The sequence below is a fragment of the Motacilla alba genome, chromosome 1 (assembly GCF_015832195.1).
Source record: "Motacilla alba alba isolate MOTALB_02 chromosome 1, Motacilla_alba_V1.0_pri, whole genome shotgun sequence".
Lineage (NCBI taxonomy): Eukaryota > Metazoa > Chordata > Aves > Passeriformes > Motacillidae > Motacilla > Motacilla alba.
The window spans coordinates 3,432,600-3,449,366 of NC_052016.1; the positions used below are offsets into that span (position 1 = coordinate 3,432,600).

The 16,767-nt window shown below is 46.4% G+C and overlaps 1 protein-coding gene across 3 annotated transcripts in view; it reads left to right on the plus strand.

The window, feature by feature from the left end:
• ERG (ETS transcription factor ERG) overlaps positions 1 to 16,767 on the plus strand; it is a 138,631-nt gene that overhangs the window by 42,611 nt on the left and 79,253 nt on the right. Inside the window, exon 1 of one of the 3 annotated variants that reach the window (XM_038138201.1) lies at positions 5,149 to 5,249. The exons of the other annotated variants lie outside the window; for them this stretch is intronic. The gene's annotated coding sequence lies outside the window, so the exon portion shown is untranslated. Of the gene's footprint in view, positions 1 to 5,148; positions 5,250 to 16,767 lie in introns of those variants that run through there. 3 annotated transcript variants of the gene reach the window in all.

Consider the following 16,767-nt stretch of genomic DNA (forward strand, 5'->3'; position numbering starts at 1 on the left):
GTGCTCATTCAGAGCTCCCACACTGCCAGGATTCAGATTTGCTGTTGCATTTCCCTCCTGTGTCAGCACACATCAGTTACCTGTAATAATGCCAGAATCACTACTGGATTTGAACTCTAGAATCCCCTCCTAGGCAGAAATTGTGATTCATTTCTCAGCAGCTTAAAATTCTGGATGGTAACCAAATGATTGCCATAGAGTTCCAGTGAGTAAATTCTTCCTGCTTTTTATTTTTTTTTTTCTTTGCTCTTGAACTCTACCTCTTCTGTCTGCCTGAGCAAATACCTCCTTGCTAAAGGAAAAGAGAGATAATGGCTTCTGTGTGCTATAATTGATGAACTTTCAGCAATTCGGAGCAAATCCAAGATTGCTGCCAACAGCCAGATGGAAAACAGTGTTAATGACATGTTCAAAGAAGCGTATGTTATTTTGATAGGGATGGTCTAGAGACTTTAATCTCTATTGTTATAGGGACTAATGGCATGGGTAATTCCTTAAGTGGGGCCATTTTTAAACAAAAATTATCTTCTTCATAAGCAGGAAAGAGCAAACTAAAGAGGACCAAATGCATTTTCAGAGCTCTGGCTGATACATGTGCTTTACACGAAGCCTGGAGTCAGACGTGTTTAAATCTCATTTCTGCAGTCTGCCAGACCCTTAAAAGTCTGGACATTTCCACTGGTGGTGGGTAGAAATCATAAAATGGATGGTCTTGGAAAGCAGAGCCAGGGTGGGAAGCTGAGGGTGGGAAGAAGCTACCAGAAGAAGTTGGGAAAGATGGACAAGACAAACTGGAACAGAAACAAAACTGGTTCTGCTTTGGGGACACTGAGGAAGAAGATCCTCCTGTTCCTATTGCTCTGCTCTGGAGTGGGACTGAGGGCTCCCAAATCTCAGCCTGTAAAGGTCTCTCAAGCCCACTGCCAAAATATTTGTCCCCTCTTCCTTAGGTCCTGCCCACCCTGGCATGTGGGGTCAGCAAATCCACAAGCCCACGTGTCCAATGCTGTTTTCTGCCCCCAGGGCTGTAATTTTTGTGTGTGGCTTCACTGAGATCACTGAAGGGAATGCGTGCAAGGAAGTCTGGCTCTAGAACAGCCTTGGGACTCTCTGAAGGACTGTGTCCTTGTTCCTTGGAAACTGATTAGAGAAACCACCTGCCCTGGACTGTCCTCACACAGATCTGCAGAGCAAATGCTAAAGACGTGAGGGGATTATCTCTGAGCAGGTCAGAGATGACTTACTTACTTACAGAGATTACATACTTTACTGTATGTTTAATAGACACTGCATTTGTATTTTGCCTTCATCTGGCCACAGATATCCCAAGCAATGTGTCATTTTTCACCTTTCCTGAGGGACGATTCCCTGTGAGTTGTTATTGTGAAGGATTTGCTCATACTCAGCTACTCTATGTGGATTCAAACTCCTTAATTTCACACTGACTTTGCTCCTCCCCACCTTCCTAAAGAGGGAGATTTATAGGGGGAGCTGAGAGGAGGTTACCAAGCACATCAGTTCTTGGGTGGTGGGGATCAGGCAGCTTTGCCCCTCAGCTCTGCATCCAGCCCTGCTTTCTGCTGTCCTGGTTGGTTGGTCACAAATGGGGTCATAAATGACCCCTTTGTTACACTTCTGGTAATGCCTTGCAGGCCTGAAAGGCATTTTCCAGGAGCTGCTGCTCCAGCAGCCCAGACAGGGATAAATGATTCTCTTGGACTTGGTGATGTGCTTCATCTGTTCAAAAATGAATCTCTTGTCTCTCTCACCCTCCCTGCTCCTCCTCTATCTCTTCCTTCCCTTTTTAGTAAATACCATATTTCAACTTGTTCTAAGTCCCCTCCTCTTCAAATCTGAATTTTTACTTCATTATTTTCTATCCATGTTCTTATCTCCTCAAGACCCTTTTGGATTATTTCCCCAATCCTGTTGGTGTCCCAAAGTTGTCTTTGGGGTGCAGTATCTTTGGCTGATGTGTTGTTTTATCCCCTTCTTTAGATTGTTAATACAGACATTACCTCATAAACAGTTATGGGCATTTGATTAGATACCTTTCACCAACTTGCTGTTTTATCATTTGCCATAAGTCTTTCCCTGTTGTTCTGTAGGATATTTTCAGACTCCCAGTGTTCTTTCCCAAGACAATTCAAATTCTTGTTGTGGAAAATCTTCCTTGGCTCAAGTCAGTGGGGAATATTTGGATATTTCTATATATGTGTAATTAAAAAGAGAAACTGATTCTGTGCAATATGTGTTTTCCTGGTGCAATTTTGTTTATTTATCAAAAAAGTATATATTTTCCTCACCTAGAAGAGCAGGAAGGGTAACTGCTGTGCCCCTAAATCCCATGTCTGTGTGGCCAGTGAGTTCTGTTCCCAAGATGCTCTATAGTGCTTTCTTCACTGCCACATCCTTCTCAGAAATTCAGCTTTTTGCTGCCTAATAACCTGTAAACCCCAAATGTTGCCCTCCAGATTTACAGCAATATTTAAATTCAGCTAATATGGGTGACTTTTACTGTGAGATAGAAAATCCCAGAATGTTTTGGGTTGGAAGGGACCTTCAAAATCATCCAGTTCCACCCCTTGCCATGGCAGGGACACCTTCCACTGTGCCAGGCTGCTCCAAGCCCCAGTGTCCAACCTGGCCTTGGGCACTGCCAGGGATCCAGGGGCAGCCCCAGCTGCTCTGGGCACCCTGTGCCAGGGCCTGCCCACCCTCCCAGGGAGGAATTTTTTCCTAATATCCCCTCTAACCCTACTCTTCTACATCTCTAGGCCCATGCTTCTGTTGCTTCCAGTATTTTGTTGGGGTTTTGTTTTTGTTTTGGTTTTTTGGTTTTTTTTGGTTTTTTTGTTTTTTTTTTTTTGACATGGAAGGGATCAACTTTTTCTGCTGCTGAGGCTTAAAAGAGTGTTTGGCATGTGTGTTGTATATTCCGTATCATCTGTGATTGCCTTGGATCAAAGAGATAAACTTGCTGGCAGTCATTATCGCCTCCTGGAACAGCAGTAAATGTTTGGTAGGACACTGTAACCTGCTATTGCAAATTCAAATTACACTGGGAAGGAGGGAGGTAAATCTGAGGTGTGCTGTGAGCCTTCCAGGGTGGGCTGACACAAGTTTCTCACTTGATCACATAGAGAGATTTTCCAAGATCCCAGAAAGCTGGCATGTCAAGACTGTGAATAACAGGGCAGGAGTCCTGGCACAGGTTGTCCAGAGAAGCTGTGGCTGCCCAATTCCTGGAAACATTCAAGGCCAGGTTGGATGGGGCTTGGAGCAACTGGAATAGTGAAAAGTGTGGTTGGAACTGGATGGTCTTCAAGGTCCCTTCCTTCCCAAACCATTCAACTACTTTGAGCAGTATCTGGAGTCCCTTTTTAAAGAAAGGGGGAGACCTGTATTAGGAAGGGGTTAATTTTCCTTGGGGATCACCTGTGTCCCCTCTTTCCATGGGGACTTGGTGGGGTTACATTAAGCACAGGGGGACTTGTGTTTAGCTCTTTGTTAGATGGAGAGTTCAGCCTGGAGAGGAGCCCCAGCTGAGAGGAGCCTCAGCCCTGGCTGTCCCTGGCTGTCCCTGTCTGGCTGTCCCTGCCTGTCCCTGGCTGTCCCTGGCTGTCCCTGGCTCTCTCTGTGTGCAGGAGGTCAGAGCAGACCCAGGTCTCCTCCCTGGGACATTCCAGAGCCATCTGGACACAGCCCTGTGCCCTGAGCTCTGGGATGGCCCTGCTGGAGCAGGGAGGTGGCACCAGTGACCCTCTGTGGTCCCTTCCAGCCTGACCCATCCTGTGTGACACAGCTGGCACGCGTGTCCAGGTCTGGGACAGCAGAGCTTCCCTGCCCAACAGTTGGACTAAAAGGCCATCAAAATGAACTCAGAATGAACAAAAAAATTGTTTTAAAAGTCAAGTGGAGGACAACTGAGGACTGAGTTAAGGGGAGCCACTGACTCCTAAGTTAAAGCTTCAGAAAATCTCTCCAGTTTCCCCAGAGCTGTCCCAGAACTGCAGCCAGCCAGCTCACAGCACCTTAGCCATGGCAGAGATGTTATTAACTGAGACAGAAGAAAATATACTTTCAGTTATTACATGCTAATAAAGCACAAACTAAACAAATTTAGGCAACAGGAGCAATTATGCCATTAAACATTTAACTGCAAGATTGATTTTTAAATGACTAATAATCTAAACCAAAGCGTGCACACACACAAAGAGGAGGGGGAGGGAGGGGGAGGAAGGTAATTTTACCAATTGAATCTAATCAGGGCCTCAGTTCAAATGCATGGCTATAAATGTCAAAATACGTAAGATCTGATGCAAGAGCAGAAGTGGAACCAGGATGGATGAGCTTTCCTCACTTGACCAGATTCTTCTGGCTGGGAGGAAGTTAAACACATGGGGTGGGGAAACTTGGGGAGCTGGGTTATCTCCAGAGCTCCCTTTGGATACTGGTCTGTGTTCCTTTGGAATGGGCAGGGAGCAGTGAACTGAGGCACAAACTCTGGGCTCAGCCTCGTGTTTGCCTGAGCCCTTCCACATTCTGCTGCTGTCACCTGCAGAGGAGGGTGAGCTGGATCACTCCTGAACTGGGAGGGAATGGAAAAATTCCCATCTTCACCTGAAAAAAAACCTGGTTTTTGTTCCTGGGCTGCAGCAGAAGGTGGGTTTGAAGATGGGGGTGGGACAATCTCACAGCTCCAGGGTTGTATTTGTTTTCAGAGTTTATGGCAGGGCTGCTCCCTTCAAAAAAGTATAAATCTTAATCAAATAAAACTGATGTGCTGCCATATTTACCCAGTCTCACTGGTTGTCCTACATCATGTTTTAGCATATAAGTTACATGACAGAGTTATCCAGGGGTTGCCAGCTGACACAGAAACAAACCCTCATGTTAAATTGCCTGCAGATGTCCTCTTCCAACTCCTGTAAGGAACTTCTACCACTTCTCTCTCTCCCCCCCCCCCCACCCCCCCCCCCCTTTTTTTTTTTTGTTAAATAAAAGCAGCAGAAGAAGGGGAAAACAATCTCAGTTGAATCTCTGTGCTGGTGCCTCTGTTTGCAGGACAGGAAGCCTTTAGAAGACAATGCAATTTATAGGCAGGCGCAACAAAAATCTCTGTCAGGATTTCCATGAGCCTTAGTGGACCAAACGAGTTGTGGTTCTTTTGAAGGCTGGAGCTGACTGAATAATGCCAAGTCTAAGGCTGCCAAGGTGGGCTTTTCAGAAGATTCAAACCTGAGGAGGTGAGAAGTTCTTTATGTTCTGTTGGCTGCAATTTATCTGATAATAGAATTTATGGTTGGAGTTTCAACCAGGCATGCCTTTTGTTTGGATATTAATCTGAAGAAATCAGGATTTTATCTGATGGATTTAAATTCTTGCTCTGTTTGGCAGAAATCCCCACGTAAGGTTGCGGCATTCTTGAAAACATTCACTGTTTTCATTTGCATAATTAGGAATCTTTGTTTTGTTTTCATTGTATGAATTTAGTGGAGTTTGTGAACTTTCTGCCTGGCTGTCTCCCTTGGTCGGGGAAATCACAGAATGTTGTTTCTTTTCCCTGGCTGGAGGAGTGTGGGCTATTTATGCTTAGTTTTAAAATAGACTTTTCTGTGAGTGCTTGCACTGCTCTTTGCAGTGGGATATTTCTGGAGGATCAGCCTGGCCAAAAGCAATTGTGAAAGGTTAGTGGAGAGCAGAGCTCCCATTTAAACACCTACGAGAAGGAGCAGCCCTTCAAAAGCTGGGAGTGCCAAACAACTTCCACTTGGAACAATGGGAGCTGCTGAGTGCCGACAGCTTCCAAAAATCTGGCCTCACGTGGCTTCAAAAGGAGATTAATTAGCAAGTCCAGCAATTTTTTTTTCTGGTCTTGCTTAATTCTGCATGGTGATTATTGCACTTGAAGTGTGCTCAGCAGTGGCAGGTGCTGGGAAGATGGAGTTCCAGGTGGGCTGGGAGGCAGGCAGGGAGCTGGGCAGGTGTCTCCAGAGTTTTTTTCAGGAGAACTTTGGCCAAGAACATTGAACTTTGCTGGGCAGGTAGAAGGAAAGCCCTGGGGAGCTCCATCTGTAACAACCCCACATGGATTTTTTTTTTTTTTTTTTTTGTAGTTTTCCCATTTGTCTTAAACTGCTTCGGAAGTGAAATAAATGAAACCAGAAAAGGCCTCTCTGGCATTACTGAAATAGGGATGTCCAGATGGGAAATTACAGTAATATCACTTGTGCATTCAGACTTCACGTCCTGTGCAACTTCCATGTGTGGGCAAAGGAGATAAATTTGCTCTCTGGAGCTACACGTGCGTTTCTCTCTTTTGATTAAGCCTGAAACACATTTCTCTTCCCTTTCTGTGATCATGGAGTGAGGTCTGCGGGAAAAATAGGATTAAAAATTAATGGTTTGGGGGCTGTATTTTCAAGCTAAGTTAACCTTGTGGCTTTCTGAAATGTCTTTTTTTTTTTTTTTTTTAATTCTATTTATCACCAATCACCAGCCATTTTTTTTTCATTAATGCAGACCAAGAGCAATAAGAGTGTGCTAAAATGAAGGAGGATTACTTCTGAAAACCAAATAACGAGTTGTGGTTATTGTTGCTTTTCAAACATGGCAAGCAGGTTGGCGACCAATATGTCTGCAAACGACCTAAGTCTTCCCTTCCAGTGGTAATCCGTATTCTTTTGAAAAGCTAATAAAAGTGGTGTATGAAAGAAATTCCTGGGGCACTGCAGAACTCACCCTCCTAGGGAGAGAGCCAGATGTGCTGGTTAATAACCTTGCAGGCATTCAAAGCCAGGGCAGTAACTTGGTATCACCTAAGCCAGACGTTGTGTGTTGGTGCAAGGCAATATCACATCCTGGTCACATTCGCAGCAGAGAGCTGCAAGACATGTGGAGCCTTATTAAAGGAAGGGTGAAAAAAAAAAAATGAGGGAAAGAAAAGGAGGGGACAGACAGAAGGAGAGGGAGACAATGTGTCTGTCCTGAGAAGCAGCAAAGGAGCAAACACGCTGCTCCACATGTGCATTAGTCTGTCAGCCTGGATTCTGCTCTCCAGATGTTGGGGTGGATCCTATGGCAGGACTACGGAGGAAAAAAGGATTTAAAAAGAAATCACATTTCAGGGGTGAAATTAACCTCTCCAGGTTTTGCAAAATGCAGCCGCTCAGTGCGATTTTTCAGAATGCTTTAGTGAAATAACAAATTCTAGATTTAATGGTTTTTGCAGGCTTGCTTGGCAGCACCTCCTCCAAACATAAATGTTTGTGTGTGAAACTTGTCAGTGGCTTTTAGAACCAACATGTCTCAGAGTAAAAAGCACATTAAAGTTGTTCTCAGACCAGTCCTACTGAACTGAAAATTGTTTGTGGCGGGGGTCCCAAAATCTGATGGATCTTTCTCAATGCTCAATCTCTTCGTATCCAACCCTCTGAGAGCTTTGGCCATCACATCAAAACGGTGCTTGTGCATAACAAAAACATCTATATTTGCAGTGGCAATCAGAATACATCAGCGTCAAGTTAAGATTTTTTAAAAAAATGCCAAATTTGCTTTCCCAGGCGCGGCAGAAAAATAAATCACTTATGGCATTTATGGTATATTTGTAATCTGAAACTGGTGGCTTCGTGTTACCGGGCACGACGTGTGCGGCAGATAAACAAACACTGCACAAAAAAAAGACAAGTCCCAGCTTTGTCTGCCTGACACTTCACCTCTGTGACCAGCATCCCACAACCAGGGTCACATGTGCCTTTCTGCTGAGCTCGTGTTTAGGTTGAGCCAGGCTCAACCCTGGGCTGGTCCTCGTGGCAGGACTGGGGTGTTCCGTGGGACACCGGGGACGATGTTTGTGCCTGGCCAGCCGTGGCCATTGTGAAGGGAAAGGGAGAATATCTGTGGATAAATATTTATGTGAATGCTTTAAACAATGTGATTGTTCTTGCCTGAAGATCTTTCAAGAGGCCCAGGAATGCAATACTGATGTGAAAAGATGGTGATACACAAATATTACCAAATTTCCCATTGATGACTGATATGGAGTCACCGCTTTCAGCTGTCGCAGGAGTGTGGATACATGAAAATTCCAATCATGGATTTGCAATCACGTTGCAAATAGAAATGAGGCAATTTTATGTCAATATTAGGACAGAGCACTCTGGAAGCAGTCTGGATGTTTTCATACGTAATCATGGCTTCAGTAAAACTGTACATTTACAGAGACAGCTGGTGTGTCTTTTCCCGCATTGGAATAGATCAGCTGAGTAGGGCTTGTAGAAATATCTGTTTGTAGTTTTGGTAAAAGCCAGATTCACAAATAGAGATTTCTTAGTGGTATTTTGCTGTTGGATACGATCTTGACTCTGCTGGAAATCCCAAAACTGAGTAGACCTCTGCAGTCCTTTCTTGCATCCACCACACAAAGTGCATGGGGAGGTACAGCACCAGTTAACCAGGATGAAAATAATCTTTTCCTTCCTTATACAGCCAGGTGGCATCTCCAAGTGTGCCCCACACACCTCAGACAGGGTGAGGGCTGCTGAGGCTCCGTGGGTGAGAGCTTTCCAGGCTGAGCTTTCCATCATCACACACTGGAGTTTGTCAGAGGGAGAGCCTTGGAGCCAGCCGGGCGTGATTCATCCCTCCTGGCAAGGCCTCTGAGGCAATCTGACATTATTCGGACTGATATCATTAATTAATGAGGGCTGGATGTTATTCTTAGACACTGGATTGACTATTGGGTAGAGAAGCCTATGAAAGGGCTCTTTGATTTAGGAAAATTCCTACAGCACTGTCAAATTTGCTAACAAAATTAAATCATCTGCCAACTTTCCAAGTTGAGGAGCACATCCCTTCTGAAATCTGGACTGAGTCTCCTCAGTGCCTTCTTGGGATCAAGGGATTTTTGGATTTACATTCATGCCAAACGAAAAGGATAGATAGCCTCTGAAAAACAGTCATATTAAATCTACCAGGCAGTCTTTGGAGAAAGCATTTCTGTTGGTTTGCTGTAGCACAGATTTGATCCTCCCCCACCTTTGTTTTTGGCTGTGCTTGGTTTAATGTGCTCAAGGTAGAAGGGAACCAAATCCCAGAGTTTTTGTGGAGCCTGGGAGTTGGTTACTGCTTTATGCCTAGGCAGTGTGACCTGCAGCGCTCCCACCATGGCATGTGCTCACACAGCTCAAACAAACCCCAGATTTAATGGGGTTTTTGTTTGGAATCAAAAAACATGCTCCAAAGCAAAAGTAGGGAGCAGCTCTCCTGTCTTCAGGCTGGTGCTGCTCTTCTTCTTCCTGGTGCTTTTCCTGCTTCTTTTCCCAACTGGCTGCTCCCTGAATGGACCCTGCAGGTGTCCAGAATTAGCCCAGCCTTTGCAGGCCTCTGGCAGCAGATTTATAAATAAAATGCTGTCATTTCAACCCAGCCCCGGCAGGGCTGGGAGCGCAGGAAGCGCCGTGCACATGTGGGGCGGTCACACATGGATCCCATTGCAGCCCTAATAACGCTGGGAAGGGGGGAGAGGGCTGAGGGGCTGCTTCCAGGTCAGCTCCCTCCCTGGTTCATCTGTCTCCAGGCTGCTTCATGTCAACAGAGGTGTCCAGGCACGGCCAGCTCCTCAGTTTGTTCTTGTTGCCACAGTTTTGGGGCAAGGAAGTGGCAGATGTGGCCAGCAGTGCTGAGCCTGCTCTTTGGGATTGAGTTAAGGTTAAGGTAAAGCTAAGGTTGAGTTAAGGTTGAATGGGATGATACTCCATGAGTGATGGTGATTGTATCCCCAAGAGTCCTTCTGGAACATGGTTTGGACCTCGGGGTGCTGGTGACAGGGCTGGACACAAGCCCAGGGGTGCCCAGGGGGGCAAGAGGCCCCTGGCAGCTGGGCTGGATGAGGAATTGTGTGTCCAGCAGGAGCAGGGCAGGGATTGTCCCTCTGGGCTGGCTCTGAGAGGCCCCTCGAGGGCTGGGTCCAGTTCTGCTCCTTCAGGAGAGACCTGGAGGGGCTGGAGCGTGTCCAGGGCAGGGAAGGGAGCTGGGAAGGGGCTGGAGCCCCAGGAGGGGCTGAGGGAGCTGGGAAGGGGCTGAGCCTGGAGCAAAGGAGGCTCAGGGGGGACCTTGTGGCTCTGCACAAGTCCCTGCCAGGAGGGGACAGCCGGGGGGGTCAGCTGTGCTCCCAGGGAACAGGGACAGGGGGAGAGGGAACGGCCTCAGCTTGGACAGCAGCAGGAATTTGCCCATGGAAAGGGTGCTTAGGCTTTGGCAGGGGCTGCCCAGGGAGGTTTGCAGACCCAAGGAACACCTAGACATGGCACCTAGTGTCTGTTTGCCAAGGTGGGGATGGTCACAGGTTGGGCTTGATGATTTTGGAGGTGTTTCCCACCATGAATGATTCTGTGGTTCCGTGATTCTGCGCGGTGGATCAGGTTTGTCTCTCAGCTGTAGCACATTGTGCTCAGCCTCTGGGATACGTGTGCCTGCACACACACACAGCTGGGAGCAGAGCAGCAGCCACCTCAGCTGAATAAAGCATGAGAATGTTTACTACTCGGGAGAAAAAACAAATCTGTTATGAATTGTGCTAATTATAAAGAGCCTTGACGTTGTACTGTACATTCAGCAGCAGAAAGACCAGAGTTATTTGGATCCCCCATTTGGTTTGGTGTGGCTCACATCCATGAACCAGGCTCTAATCTCCAGTTCTGGCTGCTGGAGGGAGGAGTTTTTTTAGGGATGTGTGTGTGACTTTCTTTAGATATCTGCTCTAGAGGCGCCCTTAAAGCATTTTGCTTCTGTTGCCAGGATCAACAGACGAGGTGCTGGAACACACTGATAAATTAAATAGCAACAAGTTACCCAGACCTAATGGTATTAATCCAGGAGTTTTGAAAGGCCTGAAGAATGAAGTGCCTGAGCTGCTCACAACACAAATGTATGGACTCGGGGGAAGTGGGGAACTTAAGAGTGACAGTCTTTGTACTTACTTCTAAAAACAAACATGAGAGCAGAGCTGGGAAGCACCTCCAAGCCTTACTGCAGGGCAAAAATAACACCTAACCAGTTGTAATAATAAACAATGGCAAACTTATAAATACACCTCCTCCATCAACCATATGAAGTGGGATGTATTTTCTAAAGGAAGATTGGAAGTCTTTGTTGTAGCACATTTTTTAGGTCGCACAAAAAAAAATACAGATTTGAAATAATGGGTTTATTTTTTTAAAAAATCACCTCAAAAAGCTTTCTTGTCAAAAGAAAAAGTGACATTTGGTCAGCCATTAAAAATGGATAGGAAAGAAACAAGAAAAAATAACAAGGAAAAACCATGAAAAAATAGTCAAAATGAATTTTTCAGTCTGGCACTCAAGATCAGTAGCAGGGTGTCCCAAATCGCATCCTAAATCTCATGTTGTTTAATCCATTTGGTAATGAGCTGGAAAACAGAAAGTGAGACCCCAATCAGACTGGAGATTATCTCCATGGTCATGTATTTTTTAGGTTTTTCAGGACAAACTGAAGGAAATACAGAGTGTTTCACCAAGCCAAGCAGAAAGCGCTGTGCTCTGACAAATCCATCTGAGAAAGTAATGTAAAAAAAATCTGTGCCATTGAATAACTATCACTGCAATTACAAATCACTGAAAAGCACTTTTGAGACACTGCATTAATCTTCTTCCATGCTGAAAACTGATCTCTGGCTCTCTGCTTATCAGGTTCTAATTTATAGTGAAATATGAACCTGCATCCTATGACAACCATTTCTCTTTGATAAACTTCTTAAAAGTTTTTTTCTGCACAAAGTCCTAAGCTTGTGGTACACTTGTATTCTGTCTGGGCCAGGCAATGATCCATGTGGTGCAGTGGCTGACAAATGGCAGGGATGGTAATTAATACCATAATCAGCTTTTGGAGCTGCTCTGATGGAGTAAAAATGCTTGAGGGGTTTGATTTGTATTAGAATCACACAGAATGGGTAAAGCGACCACAGAGGGTCACTGGTGCCACCTCCCTGCTCCAGCAGGGCCATCCCAGGGCACAGGGCTGTGTCCAGGTGGCTCTGGAATATCCCATGGAGGAGCCCCCAGAGCCTCTGTGGTCTCTGCTCAGGGCTGGGCACTGCCCAGGGCAGGAGTTGTGCCTCCTGGGCAGGGGAATTGCTGGGCTCAGGCCCTGCCCGTGGCTCTGGGGCCATTGCTGGGCCTGGAGCAGAGCCCGGGCCTGCTCTGACCTCCTGCACACAGGGACAGACACAGGGACAGCCAGGGACAGACACAGGGACAGCCAGGGACAGCCAGGGACAGACACAGGGACAGGCAGGGCTGAGGTCCCTCTCAGCTGGGGCTCCTCTCCAGTCTGAGCAGATTCCAGAAAGAAAGAAATGGAATATAAAAACGAAACACAGAAGAGTAGGTGGTTGGTGATGTATTAGAAATCCATTTTATAAGTCTCTCCTGGCCAAGGAAATGTTACTTGCTCCGTGACTGTGACAATAAAGGTCTCTGGCCCTACCATTAAGTGGTGTCCTTGGAAAAATGCTTAGAGGGAGCTTCAGGGTTAATTGTGGCCTCTGCAAGTTGCTGTGTTAGGCAGTGAAGTTTCTGCTCAGGTTCCATGCCTGAATTTGCTTGTGGACTGGGCACTGGGAAGGGACTGATGATCCCTCTGGCTTGGGAGAACAGTGTGGAGCAGGAGGGATCTGTGTGAGCATCACTTCCATCACATCGGTGGCTTCAGTCACAGCCTCAGACATTCACTCCAGAACGAGAGAATAGTTTGGTCCCTGTCCCTCAAGGAAGCCTTTTCCTTTCCAGAGGAGACTGGCAAGGCATGACTGTGACCTGAGGTGTGGACAATACGTTGTTTTGTTGGGCCTGGCCTAAACCCACACTAAATCTCACCTGTCTGCTGAGCTGGATTTGAACTGGTGATGTGGATGTCCCAGTTCTTATTTACAGCTTCCTCAGCTCTCAGATAATCATCACCTGGGGAGCTGCATAAAGCAGTGGCCACATGCTTCATTCAGAGCTTCCAGCTGGAGCAGAGGGAGCCAAATTGATTTCTCACTTAATGTCAGTGAGATCCAAGGGTGCTGTGAGTTCCCTTGGATCAGGAGCTGCAGTGGCTGGCACTGCCTGCCCAGGGCTGTGTGCTTTGTAGGATGTGTTTTCCCATCTCTGATTATTTCTGCTTCCTGATGTCCTGCACATTGAGGCCCTGCTCTGAATTCCGTGCCATGACTGTCACAGAATCCCAAATTACTTGAGGTTGGATGGGATCTCTGGAGATCATCCTGATGCCTTGTGAAGGCTGACCTAAACCAGAGAATAGATGGAGCTAAAGAATAAAGTAGGAATTTATTAAGAGGCTTCAATAAATCCACCTTGTCAGCACAACCCAAAATGGCCACAAAAATGGATGACCGCTCACGGGGTCTCTCCCTTGGCTCAGTTCTGCTCCATTTACACCTTGCAGTTCATTGTCCAGTTCCAGCTTTAGCCCAGGCACTCCCATCCTGCTTGTTTTTCTCTCTCCAGCCCACGCTGTTTGTGCTCCTGGGCTGAGATTTGGATCATTTGTCCTTGGTGCCCAGCTGGAGCAGGAATTGTTTTGTCTCCCTGCTCTGTGCAGAGAGCTCACCATCCCATAATGTGAGGCTCAGACCCACCCACTAAAGCAGCACAGAATCTGAAAAACAGAAAAGCCAAACCTGAGGCATCACATCCACTCCAACCCCCTGCCAAGGCAGGGTCACCTGGAGCAAGTGACACAGGAGAAAGTGTCCAGGTGGGTTTGGAATGTCTCCAGAGAGAGACTTTGCCCCCTCCACAAAAAGAAATTCTTCCTCATGCTGAGGAGGAACTTCTTCAATTTTAGTTTATGGCCAGTGCTCCTCGTCCTGTCACTGGGCACCACTGGAAAGAGACTTTATGTCTTTAGGATCAAGATCCATCTTCCCTAACTCTGAGAGCTAAACCTATCTTGAGAGCTCATGGAAATATTGGCATATCCTGAAGGTATTTAACCCCATTTTAAAATAGATTTCAAAGGAGCCTAGGCAATAATTTTAATCTAGATGTTGAAATTTTGGGCAGCTAAGGTAAAGATAATCTCTCTAAAGGATTTGCATACATTTCTGCTTCTTGATTCTGTAGTGGAAAGGGGCATTTGCAGCCTTGAGGAGTTCCTTTAAACTTAAAATCTGTATGCCAACTTTATAATCATGGATCAGATGGAATAAATGTTCTACCAAATATGTTTCAAATGTCTGTCTTGGGTAGTTTTAGCACCCAGTTAAAGGTGTCAGAGGTACAGGGATTAACAATTTGGATTTACAAATTACCACTTTTTTTTTTTTTTTTAATGTTTTCCGTGTGAGATTGGAGGGAAAAAGTCTCTCATGGGACTTTGATTTTTTAAAGTTTCATAATTCCCTTCTGTGTGTTAATTTTCTTTTCACCAGTACTTGTAGAATTACATAATTTTAAAAATTAAGTATTTTTTTATCACTATTTTAAATTATAGTTTTAAAAATACATTTAAACCTGTCTCTTTAGGAGCTCAATGAAATGTTTTGCTTTAACACTTTGTGTCTGCTTGGCTCTCCCTAGAAATTAAATAATTTTATCTTTATTTTTTTTCTCCATGACAGAAAATGTCCTTTAAAATAGGTCCAGGTGCACAACCTTCCAACCGAGGCTGAAGGTATCATTCCTAGCTAGAATCCCTGTTCCTCTGGCAGGTTTTAGCTTTTCCTGACAAGGAGGTACTTTATTCCTGGCCATTTGCACCATATGGTGAGGAGCTGCAGCTTTTATCCTGAAGCAATCCCTCTGAGTGCTTTTCAGACAATTTTTATAGGAGTCCCTTCCCTCATGGCTGAAGTAGAGCCAGTGCTGGGGGAAGATGTGGCAACCACCCAGAGGAAATGGTTGCCATGTCCCCGCAGCCTCTGGAAAGGTCTGCAGCACTTCTGGAAAACTGGGACCACTCTGCAAATTGTTGGTAATTGTGATGGCATTGCTCATGGGAGGCCAGCCCTCAGTGTGAGTGAACAAGGTATGAGCAAACTGCAGCCCAGGCAGGCTCCTCACCCTTCCCAATTCAGGATGAGGGGGAGACAAAACCAGTTTGGTTTTGGCTTATCAGGGGAAGGTAACAACCCAGGTGGTCTCTGTTCTATAGAAATAAGGAATATCCTGAGTTGGAAGGGACCCACAGGGATCATTCAGTCTCACCCCAGGCCCTGCCCAGACTCCCAACAACCCCACCCTGGGCATCCCTGGCAGCGCTGGCCAAAGGCTCCTGGAGCTCTGGCAGCCTCGGAGCCGTACCCATTCCCTGGGGAGCCTGGGCAGTGCCAGCACCCTCTGGGGGAAGGACTTTCCCTGATATCCAGCCTAAATCCCTCCTGGCCCAGCTCCAGCCCTCCCTGGGTCCTGTCCCTGTCCCAGAGATCGGAGCTGTCCCTTGGGAGGAGCTGCAGATCCCTGAGTTCTGCCCTTGGTGTCCTCTGCTCCAGCTGGGCAGACCAAGTGCCCTCAGCCTCCCTCCTCTCCTCAGCTGTTGATCTCCAGCCAGACACACATCTCCACCAGTTGCCTGCTCCGTCCTGAGGTCTCCCTCTGCTTCAGTCACCTGCTGTGCAGTGAGGAGATGGCACCTGGCCAGCAAAGGAGGCAGAAGTATTTTCCCACTTCATGCATCCTTTAGGGGGATGAATTGATCAGGGAAAGAGATGCCACGTAGAAGTTAAAAACAAAGAAACACCAGAAAATTTTCTGAGGTAAACAATACAAAATCACTGGATGGAGGAGGCTGGGAAGGCCCACAGAGGGTCACTGGTGCCACCTCCCTGCTCCAGCAGGGCCATCCCAGAGCACAGGGCACAGGGCTGTGTCCAGATGGCTCTGGAATATCCCCAGGGAGGAGCCCCCAGAGCCTCTGTGGTCTCTGCTCAGGGCAGAAGTTGTGCCTCCTGGGCAGGGGAATTGCTGGGCTCAGTCCCTGCCCACTCCTCTTGTCCCATTGCTTGGCACCACTAAGAAGAGCCTGGTGCATCCTCTTGACACCCTGTTGGCTGCCCAGTGCTAGAGATCAAAGCCTCCTGACATGATATATAAATCAAGTTAATAATTTTCTTTTGTGAAAGTTTCTGAAAGGAATTTCTTTTTTCATGCCCCTCCTAAAATCTAAGGGATGTTTTGAGTCAGAGGTGTAGGGTCAAGCCTGGCATCCATTGCCCTTCACATCAGAGGGAAATCTCAAACTGAAGAAATGAACCAGCAGCTCCAAAATGATGGATTTTGCCTTTAAAGGGTGCAAATTCTCCTGATCCTATAAGTACATGCCTTAAGTAGGGGGCTCTCCAAGACAGGTTTAATGGGAACACTGGGATCTGGTACTGCAGGACTTCCCACAGTGTCAGCTGGGCTTTTCTGTAAAAATATGATAAAAATGAGGGCTGTGAGAGCCTGGGTGGAGCTGTGTAAGAGAGAGTGTGTGGGTGACAGCATTTTTCCAGGAAACTGGACAGTGGGCCCGTGATTTCAGATGCTTTACTAGTTCCTGATGAGCAAACCAGGCTGGGTGAGGCTCAGATAATGCCTGTCCCCACTGTTACAGACTTTCATGTGGTTTAGATATGGAGCATTTAAATTGTTTTGGATGAGAGACTTTAATGAGATGGCAGTTTTGGAAGTGCTGGCTGTAATAGCAGCACTGTTAATATTACTGGTTTTGGCATGGCAGACATGAGAAAAGTATTTTTAG